The following is a 16,906-nucleotide window of genomic DNA, read 5'->3' on the forward strand; positions in this document are numbered from 1 at the left end:
GGTAACTATTGATGTTATATCTTGTTAGTATGCCAATCACCTGTTATCATCTTTCCTCTCCTTCTCTTGTGTTTCCCTGTCTTTCAGTCTGCCTTCACCCGTCATCCCTCTCCCCCACTGTGTCTGCTCATGTTAACCACCCCTTGTGCTCCCCACTTTGCACGTCTGTTGTTGCAACCTCTTCCTTGTGTTCCCTCCTCTGTCACTACGTTTTTACCTCTGATCGGTCTTCTCTATTATGTCTCCCTTGTGAGTCCCTTACCTGTCAGTATGTTCCCTTGTTGTGTCTGTTAATGTTATTTCTCCCTTGCATATCAGTTTTCTGTTACTCCGCCGCTGTCACATGTTATCATTCTCTCTCTCTCTCTCTCTCTCTCTCTCTCTCTCTCTCTCTCTCTCTCTCTCTCTCTCTCTCTCTCTCTCTCTCTCTGTTCATCTTATCTCTACCTTGTCTGCTAATATTTGTCAAGCCACCATCACCTGTACAGCTCATTTCATGTGTGTGCTACAAAGTTATTTGACTCACCTTTTATCTCTCATGCCTGATTTGTACGTTTATACCATATCTCCCTTTTGTGACCGTCATATGTCACTCAGGTTACCGCCTGTCACCACTCTCCTCTGCTGCGTGCAACAATGCCAGGTCCTTTGTGTACCCCGTACCTTTCTTAACTCTTCCCTGGTAATAGTGTTTCTCCCTTGTGTATTCCTTATCAGTCACTCAGTCTTCGCCCGTCATCAGTCTCACAAATGTACCCTTCGTCTGCAGCTCTGTCATCACATGTCCTCACGCTTTCCGAGTGTGTATTTTGATACTTCCCTTGTGTGTCCGTCAGTCATGATTCAGTTATCTTCATCGCTCTCCCCTTCTGTTTATGCTTGTAGATCTTATGTTTTCCTTGTGTTTCCCGGCATAACAATCTGTTGCCACTTGTCATCCTTCTGCCAAGATGTTTGTGTTGATATCACACCTTTGTGTATATCCATCTCTCTTCCCGCTTCCATCTCTCATCACTCTTCCTGGGTCCAGGTATAAGCTTTAGCTTTCCCTTGCATGTTTTTTGCCATCCACTCTCGCCTCACCTGTCATCATCACCCTCTCCTGCTGTGAGAATGTCATAAGAATGTCTTAACTTTCCCAAATTGCTTCCTGCTGCTGAAGAATATGCTTTCGACTTCATGCAGGAGAAACGTGATGTGGTGAATGGTTCCTGGATTATTAATGTAGAACGATGTCATACAAATGTTTGTACGTCACACGAATAATGTTGCTTAATTTATGTTTTAGATGATGGTGTCTGTCTCTCCTGAAATGGTAGCGTGATAGTTTAATGTTGGAAGGGAAGAGTAGATGGTTGTTAGGTAGTTTAACTTAGAGCGGTGAGAAGACAAGTGCCAGTTTGGTAGTTTAATTCCGGGCAATGAAATGGGCTGCGGCGCTGTACAGCTGAACATTCACCAGCAAACGTCCCACCGTTGTCTGGTGGTGACTCTCACCAAAAGTGAAGTTTTAGAAGGCCAGGAGCGAACACAAGAGAGCTACTGGATGACGCCGACTAATGTTCATCTGTTGCGTTGTTTCTTGTGTTTGGAATAACTGGCTGAGGTGGGACCGCTGTGATTTGGAAGTTGGATTCGGATCCAATGTTGGGGTAGTTTCGGTTCGTAACTTTCTTTCCTGTAATACTGAAAACCATTAATGGTTGCGGTATTCTATGGAGACGGTTCTGAAGAAGTCCAGTTTCGAGAAGGCTGTGTAAAGTGTGTTGTATGAGATGGTTAAAATATTTCAGGAACTCAGTATACGATATATTGTCTAAATCAAAGCAGTGAATTTGTATCATCACTATCAGTGGTAACAAAAAATCTTGCTTTTAATTTGAATAGATAGAGAAGTCAAGTACAGCCATTATGATCTAATTTTTGTCCAATTATACACCCGATTCGTTCTAACTTATTAGTTGCCTTATCTCATTTGTCCTTTTTTCCGTAAATGTATCGTATATGACTTTATGTGTACTCAAAACACAACTCAAAGAACCTGTTGTGTTGTTTTAGGAATGGTAAAGTCATGGCCCATGGTGGTGGTGGGAAGTTATCATGTGTTGGTTCCTGTTATGACAAAGTTGTGTTGTCTCTCCGTAGTGTGTTGCTCGTCGCTCTATCCTGGTGTGTCACTCCATCCGTCATCACCCACCGTCACTCCACCCTGGTGTGTTACTTGTCACACCATTCGTTATCAGCTATAACCCTACCTTGGTTTGCTTGTTACAGTTTTCTCTGCCTTGTGTATCCCTCACTTCTCATAACTTTCCAGTGGCGTATGTGTGTTGACGAAACCACTCTCTTGTTTATCCCTCACCTGTCATCAGTCTCCCCTGGAGTGTGAGTCAATGTTAACTTTCCCTTGTGAAGGCCTCATTTTTTACTACGTCATCAACTGGCATCAGTTTCTTCTACAGTTGTCTTATGCCTCCCTCTTCTATCACTCTGTCATCACCGCTAACCTCGTATATGATGCGTTTCTCTTGACTGTTTCTCATCTCTCACTTCGTCCTCATTTGTCATCACTCACCCATGGAATATATGTTTATACAATCTCCTTCATCGATGTCCCTCGTCTGCCACTCCGTCATCACTTGTCATCACTTTCCCATGGTGTGGGTGCTGATGTATTTTCATTTCTGTCTGCCTACCATCCTTCAGCATTTTTCCTTGTTTTTTGAGCTTATAATGTCTTACATATGTGTCCGTGTGTCAGTCTTTCCTCGATATCACATCTCTCCCTTGGTGCTTCTCCTTAAGCCTCCCTTATAGGTGCTCATTTGTCAGTGTCATCACTTTTCCATCATATATCTGATGGTATTTTGTCTCACTTATGTTCCCTTGTCTGTCGCTTCCCTTTCACCTATTATCAATCTCCCCTTGTATATCATAATGCTATACTTCCCTCCTGTGTCCTCACGTATCATCATTCTTCCTTAGTAAATGTGTGAAATCATTTCTTCTTCTTTTGCCACTCAACTGAAATCAATTTTCCCTTAATGTGTGTGTCCATGATGTCTCTCTCTCTTCTGTGTCCCTCGTCTGTCACTCCTTCACCTGTCATCGCTTTCCTGACCTATATCCTCCTCCTGTGACCCTTGTCCATCAGTGCGTCATCACTTGTCATCAGTTTTCCTTTATGTGTATTTTAATGTTCTCTCTCCCACATTTCTCTCATTTACCATTTCCTTCCATGGGGGGGGGGGGGGGTGTTTGTGTTACATTTCGCCTGTGAGGGAAATTTCATTTTAGTATTGTAGACCCAGATTCATCGCTTAACAGTAATTTAAAGTAAGTTTACTTTATATGGCGGGTTGAAGCTAACTGTGACTTTGAATTAGTCACTGTTGTGTAATGATCCTGTTTAAGGTTTAGGCAAGAGCACCGAGTACAATGGATTTTCAGCAATGTAAAACTTAGGCAGTAACATTCTCTTTATGTCAATATACGGAATAGCATTCATGTCTGAAGGACTGATCGATGCTTCGTTGTGAAAAACCTAGAACTATTGACTTTCAGTCACCGGAATTATCCAGTCTAGTAAAGAACGTGGAGGCACGTATCACCTGCTTTCACAGTGTGTGTCTCGTATGCCTAGGCTTATTTTGTGCACGGCCTTTTCGGAAGTACATCTACCAACATACATGACATAATTGGAAGCATTTCCACAGCAGCAGATCACGTGTTGTGGTGGGTACCGGTGTTCCGACCCTTCACGTCAGAAAAATGGCGGTAAGACACTTGGATCCTGCTGTGCGTTTCATAGGGAGGAGGACGCCGTCCCTCGAAAGTAATTAGCTAAATCAGTGCAGCCCCTCACCCGCGGTGAAGATGTGACTCACTCAACACACACCACTATCTTAGGAACCGGCACGGCCCCTCATCACTCCCTCAGATGGGCACACTTCAGCCCCTTCCGCCCCTACAAGAGGCGGGGATCTCCTTGCGTGAGGTAACAACCAGCAGTGCCTACCTAGAGAGCCGCCCTACCAGAAAGCCGCCAAGTAAGCAACACTACATTTATCATTATAGAACTGACATCTGGAAGCGTCACCGGCAGCCACCTTGGCACATCTTTGGGAACAGACGTGTTGACTGGTAGAATACGAGTCGGTGCGAGAGGCAACAATGCTTATCTCTCTGGGCGTTGGCAGGGGAGCTTCACGACTACAGGTGAGGATCTGGATGACCAAAGATAAAGTTTCTCACGATGTTAGATAAGGATTTCATTACTTCTGTCGGCACTCCTTGATCAAGACAGTATCACTGTCATATCAATTTGTCTCACACTGATTCATATTTTCTCTTTTAACTTCACCATCATGTGGTTAATTAATTTATTCCTGAGTATTAGTGGTCAAGCTCAACAAGTTATTCCCACAAAATGAGTTTGAGGTACTTTATCATTGTGCGTATTACTCGTAGTCAATAAAACAGTTACCATATCAATATATCTACGCTGTCATAAAAGAAAATCGAAGCTCAAATGGAAACATTGTTCAAGAGGCAAAATACCTTGCTGATTATTCTAAAGAGAAAGCCAGACATATGATGCAATTACATAATTCTGCTGGTATGATTGAGCAGTTAAGTTAAAGAAAACTTTTAAAGATCACTTGAGATCTGCTGCAATAAGATATTCATTCTTTATCTTCACTGATCTTCCTCAAGTAACCATTGTTGTGAGTACGTTGGGAAGGTAAATATTACCATACGGAGATTTATGAATGTCCGCAACAAATTTCTGGAAAACAGTTTTAAAATGGCGAGGAGGAGCAATACTAAAACGTCTTACAATACTTGTACATCACAAGTTTATCTTACCTTAACCGTACCTGAATGAAAATATTCTGAGAAAGAAGTAGCAGTTTTCCTGAAACGTTGTGTAAATATGATAAAATGCATGACAAAAACAAGACTTTACCTAACTTTCCATTGTTCAAGAGATGCTGCTCGTTTCTTTGATAGTTTTCGGTTGGAATGACGTACGTATTACAGTGGAAAGTGGGATAAAATCATGATGAGAATAATCAACTTTCGCATTCTTTCGTTATTTAAAAGATGTTACCGTAATCTCTTTTCCAATGATTTTCAGTTAAAGATACTGCTTTATTACAATAATTTTCTGTCCTCATTGACTTGAATAAGTATTTGAATGGAAAGATACAATATTTTTGCTGAATCTACCCGCGTTTCAGTGTAAAGTGGCGTAATGATAAAAGGCTAAACAAATTTGCCTTCGGCACTCGGTGATTCAGGCTCAGCGAACCTCAGCTTTTAAGACCCAATGTTTTTTAATGAGGATTTTCTGGAATGAGTTTTATATGCCATATGATATAGTGCTTTATTACCCTAATTTGTTTTTCCATTACCCTCAAAATTTTGGATCGGCCTATACACGAGGCATATGAATTAATTACTTGGCCAAAAATCAAGGTTGACCCATACACACGGTAGACTTATCGACGAGTATATACGGTATATTCTATGTTCATAGTAGCCTATACCCTGGTCACTCAGACCTGATAGCTGGGTGGACATAAAGCTTAACTGGTATTGTTACATATCTGGAAAATAGGAAGCAAGACAATACGAGCATAAACACAATATTAACGTTCGGTAATATCAAAAGCTGTTTTGGAAGGGTCAACGCAAAGATAAAGGCTCGAAGGAAAGGGTTTTGCCGTATCAGCTAGACGGCATTTGTTTTTCGAATCGTTTGCAGTTAAACGTAAGGCGCTGAGTGATCTGAGAACTGAGGGTCTTTGTTTTAAAAGTGGTTCCACGGTTGTGAGTGAAAGTACAGAGGCAGATTCTGGCTTCTCAACCAAATTTGTCGTAATTATGGAGCATATAGATCTTTATCTTACAATAGCAGGCTTAAACACCACTACAAATAGGCAGATAACACAAGGGTCTAGCGCCCACAATCCCCCAGAACACCTTGGCATACATTTCCACTGGTTCAATACATATCCTCCTTCAAGCAAATACGACATAGAACACAAGCACCAGCAGCTGTACAGTCCCAGCCCTCACTACATCACCTCCAAACAAGAATACACGGTATGGGCAGACCAAGCCAGCCTTGTCGTCTGTCTAAATTCTTCTGTAACATCAGTCTGTATGTCTTCTATCTCTTTTTTCATTTCTTGATATACTAATGTGATAACGACTGTAACGAGCTTATTAGCCATGTGTGTGTGTGTGTGTGTGTGTGTGTGTGTGTGTGTGTGTGTGTGTGTGTGTGTGTGTGTGTGTGTGTGTGTGTGTGTGTTTGAAGAACTTCAGAAGTACCATAACAGTGAAGGGAAAACTTTCTGCGGTTAACATATTTGATTCTATACCTTATTCCTGTACAACCGAGAACCTAAACTATATTTGTTCATAGAGTGAATCAAAAATGATGCAACAGAGTATGAGGTAACCTTGTCCCTCCCCATGGAATGCAGCTTTTTATTTAGGTTTCCAGAAAGGACAAAAAATGGAGACCTGTGCTTGGCCATAGGTAAATGTCCCTGAAAGATTCACCTCACTCATAATCATCACTAAGTTACAGATCAGACGAGGAAACAAACAAAATATTCCCTTTTATGATCAAGGTTGATCCATGACTGCTATCACACATACCCTTCACAAAGCCCTCGTCATCCGTAACTTTCGTGACTTATGGTAATGAATTTTAGGAGCTTAATCGGACCTATCTTAATGGTCTATCGATGATAGTATTACCAACAGAGATGTCTCAACTCTAAAACCCTAGAGTTAGTCATAAGCAAGCTGTAGCAGGGTAATCTCAGGATTAAAATCTGAAAGTACAGTATATTTCTTCGCACCAAAATAAACCAAAATATACCACAATAAACCTCATAGATGCCAACAGAGTTTCGCCTGATCAGGATATAGTTAAGACTGTATCCCAGTTCCCTACACTCGTGGATGCCGATGAAGTCCTGGCCGTTGTCACACCCCGAATTCTATAGACGCTTTGCAAAGGATTTCAGCTGTATAGTTTCTTCCCTCACCAGTTCACGCAAAAAAGATGCTACCCTCCGAGTGGGGAGATAGTCAGCAAAATGCCATGGACACCTCGATACAAACCCTCAGTTCCGCACCAATGTTGATATTTTCTGGCATCCAATAGCTTTTTGTATTTACTTATTGATGCTGTCTAGAGGGGGGATTGGTGCAGGACTCATACCAGAAGCAAATTGTTGCCTGTATCTTGTAGCACAGAGACGCAGAATTCTGGCTAAGCTGACAGAAAGTATTGTTAATGAGCAGGATTCCCCTACTATACCTTGGGCTCTAAAGGTTTATAAGGATCGTATCTATCACTATGCCATATAAATATCCACTGATTGCTTGCCAGTCGTACCATCATTCAGCAATCATAACACCAAGAGGAAGTTCACAAGATGACCTCTGACGAATCATAAGTTTAACTAGTCTCTTGAAAATAGTTAGTGGACACAGAAAGATGTCATTAACCCGCTATCGAGAAATGTAGCGTTTCAAAATGTCCTGCTATAGACATACATGGATTCAAGAGAAGCAACCAGAAGACCTCTTACACTTGTACAGTATCATAAGAAAACCTATCTGAAGAAGTTTCTAGATCAGCGATTAGATCCCTGGTTCTATTTAAGAAATTCCTGATAAAGGATAACCTTGTATGAAGAAGTGATGCTAAATCAGAAGCTGGCCAGTCGTGGGGATATTTCTAATTTGCAACCCTGGCCAGATACGAACGCTAGTTGAACCACCAGTAAACGGTGCCATCGATGATACATGACACTTACAACATGGATCCAGCGTAAGGAATTTGACCACTAGCTAGAAATTTTGCAGATCTTGTCTGAAAGCAAAACCCTTTCACACCTACGATTGATCAGTCACCCATCAAGCACTATTCATCTCTCCAATTTATTGGTCTGATATGCCATCTAAACTACAGATTAACAGCAATTACTAATATCGTTGTCCAGACTCAAGTTCACAAACTTGATAATGATCACCGGTCTCTTTGAGGCACAAACCAGGATAATCAATGTTGAAGGGATGGTTTCTGGTAGAGGGACCGTGTAACAAGTGGCAACGCCAGGACAGATTAGAGGAGAAAATTTGCAACGGCAGAACTTAACTGAGAGCAAAGACATTCTAGATGTCTACACTGGTCGTAACAAGTCAGTTCATACTACAACTCCACACGTTATCAGTCGACTTTACACGTACGTCACCTGTACCACGTTAGTTAATGCCTTATGATCAAGGGCCTGTTATACTTCCTGTTCCAGTGATTTCCTAACCAATCTGAGCTTTACTGATAATGATAGTCACATCTGTATTACATACGTAAGGTGGAATGAACCGCTTTTTGGATCGAACTCAAACTGTTCCATTTTGAAACAATTATGCCAACTGGTCTACCTGAGAACTCGCAACGTCGTTTGCGTTTAGATACTGGTTTATTTTGACTTAAGACTTCTAGAATCTTATGAAAATTAGGCTGCAATCGCACGAGAATTTGCTAAGTGTTGGTCGAGCAATATAAATGTGTGGAGGATCTGAGACCTGAATGCATGCCTAACCCCACCATTAAGAGTAATCTTATATAAGGCATCATTGCCTGCCAGCTTAGAAATAACTCCGACTTTCCGTTGGTCACCATTTGTTTTGGACATATTCAGTGTTTCCTCAGAACTTGCTGTGAAATAGCCATTGCGGTGCATACCTTAAGGTAGCAATGGTCTGTCGTCCAATGTGGTCAGTATATGTCTGATCAGGTGTTTGATGTTCCGCTTTTAGAGACCTAGACTTACACTGAGTGTGGATCATCGATTTAATTAGAACGTAGATATACACGTTCAAGTACCTCTCGCTTGTATTCCAGGCCTTTCATGAGTCTTTCATATACTTTGTTAAAACACATTTCATTTTCATATATATCCTCCCGGCAACGTCCACCATGGACTCTTCATGATCCATAGTGTTATATGATTGAGACTCGGCTATTCTGGTCACCCAGTTGCCTGTGTCATCATCAGTTACTTCATCTGTCATCAGTCTTCACTTTATATATGCTACCACCGTTATCTCTCTCTCTCTCTCTCTCTCTCTCTCTCTCTCTCTCTCTCTCTCTCTCTCTCTCTCTCTCTCTCTCTCTCTCTCTCTCTCTCTCTCTCTCTCTCTCTCTCTCTCTCTCTCTCCCTCTCTCTCTCTCTCTCTCTCGTTTCCTTACTCTGTCATTCTATCGTCACCTGATGACTTATAATTTCACCCTTCCCTAGTATATCCCTCAACTCTCATTACTCCCCCGCGGTTTGTGTGTGTGTGTGTGTGTTCATATTGTCTTTCCCTGGTATGCCTGTAACACGTCACTCCATCACCTGACCTCACTCTCTCCTGGTGTCTATAAATTTCTCCTTCTGGTATTCCTGTCATAACCTGTCAACACTACCCCCTTCCCTCCATGTATATTTACTTTATCTCTCACTGTTTTTGCTCCTCACCTGTCATACCGGCATCACTCTTCCTCACCTGTCATACCGGCATCATTCCTCATCACTCGTCACATATATCTGTTAATACTATTCTCGCCCCTGTGTCCCTCATTTGCCACACCGTCACCACCTGTTATTACTCTTCCCTGTGGTTCACTTTGATGTTATCTCTCTCCTTATGTGTCGGTCATCTGTCATTCCTCCATCACCCGTCACCAGTCTTCCCTCAGACATCCCTCCTTTATCAAATGGTTGGTTTCTGTTTCCTGCGTCCCACTTCATCCTTCACTGGCGCACTTCTTGTCCTCGTTCTCGCCCACACTGGACACAAATCCTGACTCCCAACGCCGATTGCATCGATCTGGGTATTTTGCTGTGTCCCATCTTCCCGTCGGCTTACTGCCTCCCGCACTCTGTCTCCTGCGGTATACAGTTCGACATATTCAACGGCCAAGTTGACAATACCCGAATATGAGGTAGAACAACCTTTTACATTGAGTCACATGAGACAGTTACGTTAGATACAGTAGAGGAAAAGATATTAGTTATATCTATTTCAGGCAGAGCAGTAGATCATATATTTCCAAGACCTATGCTTCCATTCCCAAATTCCGTGCTCAGTCGTGGGTAAAGATAAGTCAAATATTTCCAGCTGACAAAAATGGCTTCTAATCCCTATGTCGTATATTCCGTAGCGTACATAGAATAGAGTGGAATATATATATATATATATATATATATATATATATATATATATATATATATATATATATATATATATGTATATATATATTGGTTCTCAGTGAATGTAGGTTTGCGGCAGGGGTGTGTGATGTCTAAATGGTTGTTTAATATGTTTATGGATGGGGTTGTTTGGGAGGTGAATGCAAGAGTTTTGGAAAGAGGGGCAAGTATGCAGTCTGTTGTGGATGAGAGAGCTTGGAAAGTGAGTCAATTGTTGTTCGCTGATGATACAGCGCTGGTGGCTGATTCATGTGAGAAACTGCAGAAGCTGGTGACTGAGTTTGGTAAAGTGTGTGAAAGAAGAAAGTTGAGAGTAAATGTGAATAAGAGTAAGGTTATTAGGTACAGTAGGGTTGAGGGTCAAGTCAATTGGGAGGTAAGTTTGAATGGAGAAAAACTGGAGTAAGTGAAGTGTTTTAGATATCTGGGAGTGGATCTGGCAGCGGATGGAACCATGGAAGCGGAAATGAATCATAGGGTGGGGGAGGGAGCGAAAATTCTGGGAGCCTTGAAGAATGTGTGGAGGTCGAAAACATTATCTCCGAAAGTAAAAATGGCTGTTTGAAGGAATAGTGGTTCCAACAATGTTGTATGGTTGCGATGCGTGGGCTATGGATAGAGTTGTGCGCAGGAGGATGGATGTGCTGGAAATGAGATATTTGAGGACAATGTGTGGTGTGAGGTGGTTTGATCGAGTAAGTAATGTCAGGGTATATATATATATATATATATATATATATATATATATATATATATATATATATATATATATATATATATATATATATATATATATATATATATATATATATATATATATATATATATATATATATATATATATATATATATATATATATATATATATATATATATATATATGTATATATATATATATATATATATATATATATATATATATATATATATATATATATATATATATATATATATATATATATATATATATATATATATATGTATGAAATGGTTTGGGCACATGGAGAGAATGAGTGAGGAAACATTGACCAAGAGGATATATGTGTCGGAGGTGGAGGGAACGAGGAGAAGTGGGAGACCAAATTGGAGGTGGAAAGATGGAGTGAAAAAGATTTTGTGTGATCGGGGCCTGAACATGCAGGAGGGTGAAAGGAGGGCAAGGAATAGAGTGAATTGGATCGATGTGGTATACCGGGGTCATGTGAAGCGTCTGGGGTAAACCATGGAAAGTTGTGTGGGGCCTGGATGTGGAAAGGGAGCTGTGGTTTCGGGCATTATTGCGTGGCAGCTAGAGACTGAGTGTGAGCGAATGGGGCCTTTGTTGTCTTTTCCTAGTGCTACCTCGCACACATGAGGGGGGTGGGGGAAGGTATTCCATGTGTGGCGAGGTGGCGATGGGAGTGAATGGGGGCAGACAGTGTGAATTGTGTGCATGGGTATATATGTATGTGTCTGTGTATGTATATATATGTGTACATTGAGATGTATAGGTGTGTATATTTGCGTGTGTGAACGTGTGTGTGTATACATTGTGTATGGGGGTGGGTTGGGCCATTTCTTTCGTCTGATTCCTTGCGCTACCTTGCAAACGTTGGAGAAAGCATATGAGGGGGGAGGGGGATGTTATTCCATGTGTGGCGAGGTGGCAATAGGAATGAATAAAGGCAGACAGTGTGAATTGTGTGCATGTGTATATATGTATGTGTCTGTGTGTGTATATATATGTGTACATTGAGATGTATGGGTATGCATATTTGCGTGTGTGGACGTGTATGTATATACATGTGCATGGGGGTGGGTTGGGCCATTTCTTTCGTCTGTTTCCTTGCGCTACCTCGCAAATGCGGGAGACAGCGACAAAGCAAAATAATAAATGATGATAATGTATATACATATATATATATATATATATATATATATATATATATATATATATATAAACGGATGATCACATTTGTCACCATTGCTGACAAAGATATGGATGTACATAGGGTACCTCAGCTTGCGGTAATTTCCTTAGATACAGTATTGCACATACATAGCAGTGCATTATGCAGACATATGAAATGTAAGAAATACGCGTCTTTATTACACAGGACCACGCTCAGTAGAAGTGTTTTAAACCTGAACACTTAGCCCTCTGTACAGATATTCGCGCAGCCACAGCTGTATTATCTTATCTTTCAAATTTTCTTTATCACGCTACACAAGATACTACATAAAGAGAACATGCTCAAGTACTAAATTATATACACGGCTGCAGCCCATTACAGCCAAGATAGCGCTACAATTTACAAATGTAACAAATAAGGTATTATGTGTGCATTAGTAATGTTATACACTTGCATAAGGAATGCAGCTCTAGGTATGTTCTCATAATGACTTTAACGACTTTGTGGATGAAACATGTTGTACAGAACAGAGTAAAAGATGAAACCAAAGTAGGTGTTACTTCTTGTGTAGTTGTTTTAATAGTACATAGGTCGTCTACACATGTAGGAATTAGACCTGGTGAAAAAAGTACTATAATAGTGTGTCACATTGAGTAAAATGGAGAGGAAAGAGTGCTTTTCCATTTTACTAAAACGTTGTGCATTTCGCACCTATATTTGCATTAAGCAATGAGGTCACGCAGGAATGCTTTTGCCAGCTGATAAGCTAAGTTCTCGGCGACACACTGGAATATATATATATATATATATATATATATATATATATATATATATATATATATATATATATATATATATATATATATATATATATATATATATATATATATATATATATATATATATATATATATATATATATATATATATATTCCTTCTTTTTAGGGAATCATCTTGGTTGCTTGCCTCTGTACACTTTCTAATCTCTCTCTGTCTTTGCTCAAATAGGGAAACCAGAACTGATGACAGTATTCAAGATGGGGACACACCAGTAAACTGTAAAGAATGAGTAGCTTTTCTTACTGAAAATAAAATACATTACTCATGAAGCCAAGAAATACATTTTTTTCACTGCTAACTTGCCTGTAGGTGAAGAAAGGGGACAAATCCTCCTTCCATAATGTACAACTATTAATAAAGCGAACCTTTACTACGCTACTCAGACAGTCACTAACTTGGAAATGCACTTTATTACTCGAGTTTGTAATCTGAGGTGAGTAACTAAACTTGATGCAAAAACTAAAAAGCTTTGAACTCAGAATCTAAAGTAAACATGATGATCTCGTGCTGGTGATATGAGTTGAAACGAAATCATATCCTGGCGGTAAGCAATCAATGCGTATAATTACCAGAAATAATTACTTCATGGTTCATTAACAGGACTAGTTAATCAAAATGCAGCTTACATACCCAATATCTTTATCAAAAATTATGAATAACAACGACGAAGCAATTTGAGCCACAATTTGACTTCACATGCAAGAGGAAAACAGCCAAGTTCCATAGCTTTTGATTATGATGTAATTTGATTAAAGGATTTATCATTGTGATTCATAACTTGTTTTCCTACAATATGTACCAAGAATTTAGCGCTTGCTATTATCTAGCTGGGAGAACACTCGCAGATGGTCATTAGTATGGTTGATTAACTGATATACAAACTTAGGAAAGGTACCAGGTACCTGGTATGACCAAATATAATTAACTGGGGTAATCATATATGATTAAGATAATGAAATAAACTGAATATTAAGAATACGGATAATTAGATCCAGCACCTTCCTGTGTAGTGATTAACAGCGTTGATGATACGAACATAGGAAAATAAGAATTTGAATTAAAAAACCAACAGAAGATTTTCAGACCAAGATTTTTATTGTAAATTGTAAAATAAAGTGATTAACGGAATACTATCTTTATTTTGGACTTCATATTCTAGGGTGTCGCATCTTCAAGAAGCCAGTAGCTACTACATGCTATCAGTTACATGGATTATGAATTCAAAGGTCATTAGCAAGGAAACAGACGAAAGAAATGGCCCAACCCACCCCCACACACATGCACACACACACACGTCCACACACGCAAACATACACACCCACACATCCCAACGTACACACATATATACACACACAGACACACACATATACACACATGCACACAATTCACACTGTCTGCCCCTACTCACCCCCATCGCCACCCCGCCACACACGGAATAACATCCCCCTCTCCCCTCATGTGTGCGAGGAAGCGCCAGGAAAAGACAACAAAGGCCCCATTCGCTCACACTCAGTCTCCAGCTGTCATGCAATAATGCCCGAAACCACAGCTCCCTTTCCACATCCAGGCCCCACACAACTTTCCATGGTTTACCCCAGACGCTTCACATGCCCTGATTCAATCCATTGACAGCACGTCGACCCCGGTATACCACATCGATCCAATTCACTCTATTCCTTGCCCGCCTTTCACCCTCCTGCATGTTCAGGCCCCGATCACTCACAATCTTTTTCACTCCATCTTTCCACCTCCAATTTGGTCTCTCACTTCACGTTCCCTCCACCTCCGACACATATATCCTCTTGGTCAATCTTTCCTCACTCATTCTCTCCATGTGCCCAAGCCATTTCAAAACACCCTCTTCTGTTCTGTCAACCACGCTCTTTTCATTTCCACACATCTCTCTTACCCTTACATTACTTACTCGATCAAACCACCTCGCACCACATGTTGTCCTCAAACATCTCATTTCCAGCACATCCACCCACCTGCGCACAACTCTATCCATAGCCCACGCCTCGCAACCATACAACATTGTTGGAACCACTATTCCTTCAAACATACCCAATTTTGCTTTCCGAGATAATGTTCTCGACTTCCACCCATTCTTCAAGGCTCCCAGGATTTTCGCCCCCTCCCCCACCCTATGATTTACTTCCGCTTCCATGGTTCCATCCGCTGCCAGATCCACTCCCAGATATCTAAAACACTTTACTTCTTCCAGTTTTTCTCCATTCAAACTTACCTCCCAATTGACTTGACCCTCAACTCTACTGTACCTAATAACCTTGCTCTTATTCACATTTACTCTTAACTTTCTTCTTTCACAGACTTTACCAAACTCAGTCACCAGCTTATGCTGTTTCTCAAATGAATCAGCCACCAGCGCTGTATCAGCAGCGAATAACAACTGACTCACTTCCCAAGCTCTCTCATCCCCAACAGATTTCATACTTGCCCCCCTTCCAAAACTCTTGCATTCACCTCCCTAACAACCCCATCCATAAACAAATTAAAGAACCATGGAGACATCACACACCCCTGCCGCAAACCTACATTCACTGAGAACCAATCACTTTCCTCTCTTCCTACACGTACACATGCCTTACATCCTCGATAAAAACTTTTCACTGCTTCTAACAACTTGCCTCCCACACCATATATTCTTAATACCTTCCACAGAGCATCTCTATCAACTCTATCATATGCCTTCTCCAGATCCATAAATGCTACATACAAATTCATTTGCTTTTCTAAGTATTTCTCACATACATTCTTCAAAGCAAACACCTGATCCACACATCCTCTACCACTTCTGAAACCACACTGTTCTTCCCCAATCTGATGCTCTGTACAAGCCTTCACCCTCTCAATCAATACCCTCCCATATAATTTGCCAGGAATACTCAACAAACTTATACCTCTGTAATTTGAGCACTCACTCTTATCCCCTTTGCCTTTGTACAATGGCACTATGCACGCATTCCGCCAATCCTCAGGCACCTCACCATGAGTCATACATACATTAAATAACCTTACCAACCAGTCAACAATACAGTCACCCCCTTTTTTAATAAATTCCACTGCAATACCATCCAAACCTGCTGCCTTGCCGGCTTTCATCTTCCGCAAAGCTTTTACTACCTCTTCTCTGTTTACCAAATCATTTTCCCTAACCCTCGCACTTTGCACACCACCTCGACCAAAACACCCTATATCTGCCACTCTATCATCAAGAATGTGTGGAAGTCGAGAACATTATCTCGGAAAGCAAAAATGGGTATGTTTGAAGGAATAGTGGTTCCAACAATGTTGTATGGTTGCGAGGCGTGGACTATGGATAGAGTTGTGCGCAGGAGGATGGATGTGCTGGAAATGAGATGTTTGAGGACAATGTGTGGTGTGAGGTGGTTTGATCGAGTAAGTAACGTAAGGGTAAGAGAGATGTGTGGAAATAAAAAGAGCGTGGTTGAGAGAGCAGAAGAGGGTGTTTTTGAAATGGTTTGGTCACATGGAGAGAATGAGTGAGGAAAGATTGACCAAGAGGATATATGTGTCGGAGGTGGAGGGAACGAAGAGAAGAGGGAGACCAAATTGGAGGTGGAAAGATGGAGTGAAAAAGATTTTGTGTGATCGGGGCCTGAACATGCAGGAGGGTGAAAGGAGGGCAAAGAATAGAGTGAATTGGAGCGATGTGGTATACCGGGGTTGACGTGCTGTCAGTGATTTGAATCAAGGCATGTGTATGGGGGTGGGTTGGGCCATTTCTTTCGTCTGTTTCCTTGCGCTACCTCGCAAACGCGGGAGACAGCGGCAAAAAAAAAAAAAAAAGAAAAAATATATATATATGTGTGTGTGTGTGTGTGTGTGTGTGTGTGTGTG

Source organism: Panulirus ornatus, chromosome 34, assembly GCF_036320965.1.
Source record: "Panulirus ornatus isolate Po-2019 chromosome 34, ASM3632096v1, whole genome shotgun sequence".
NCBI lineage: Eukaryota > Metazoa > Arthropoda > Malacostraca > Decapoda > Palinuridae > Panulirus > Panulirus ornatus.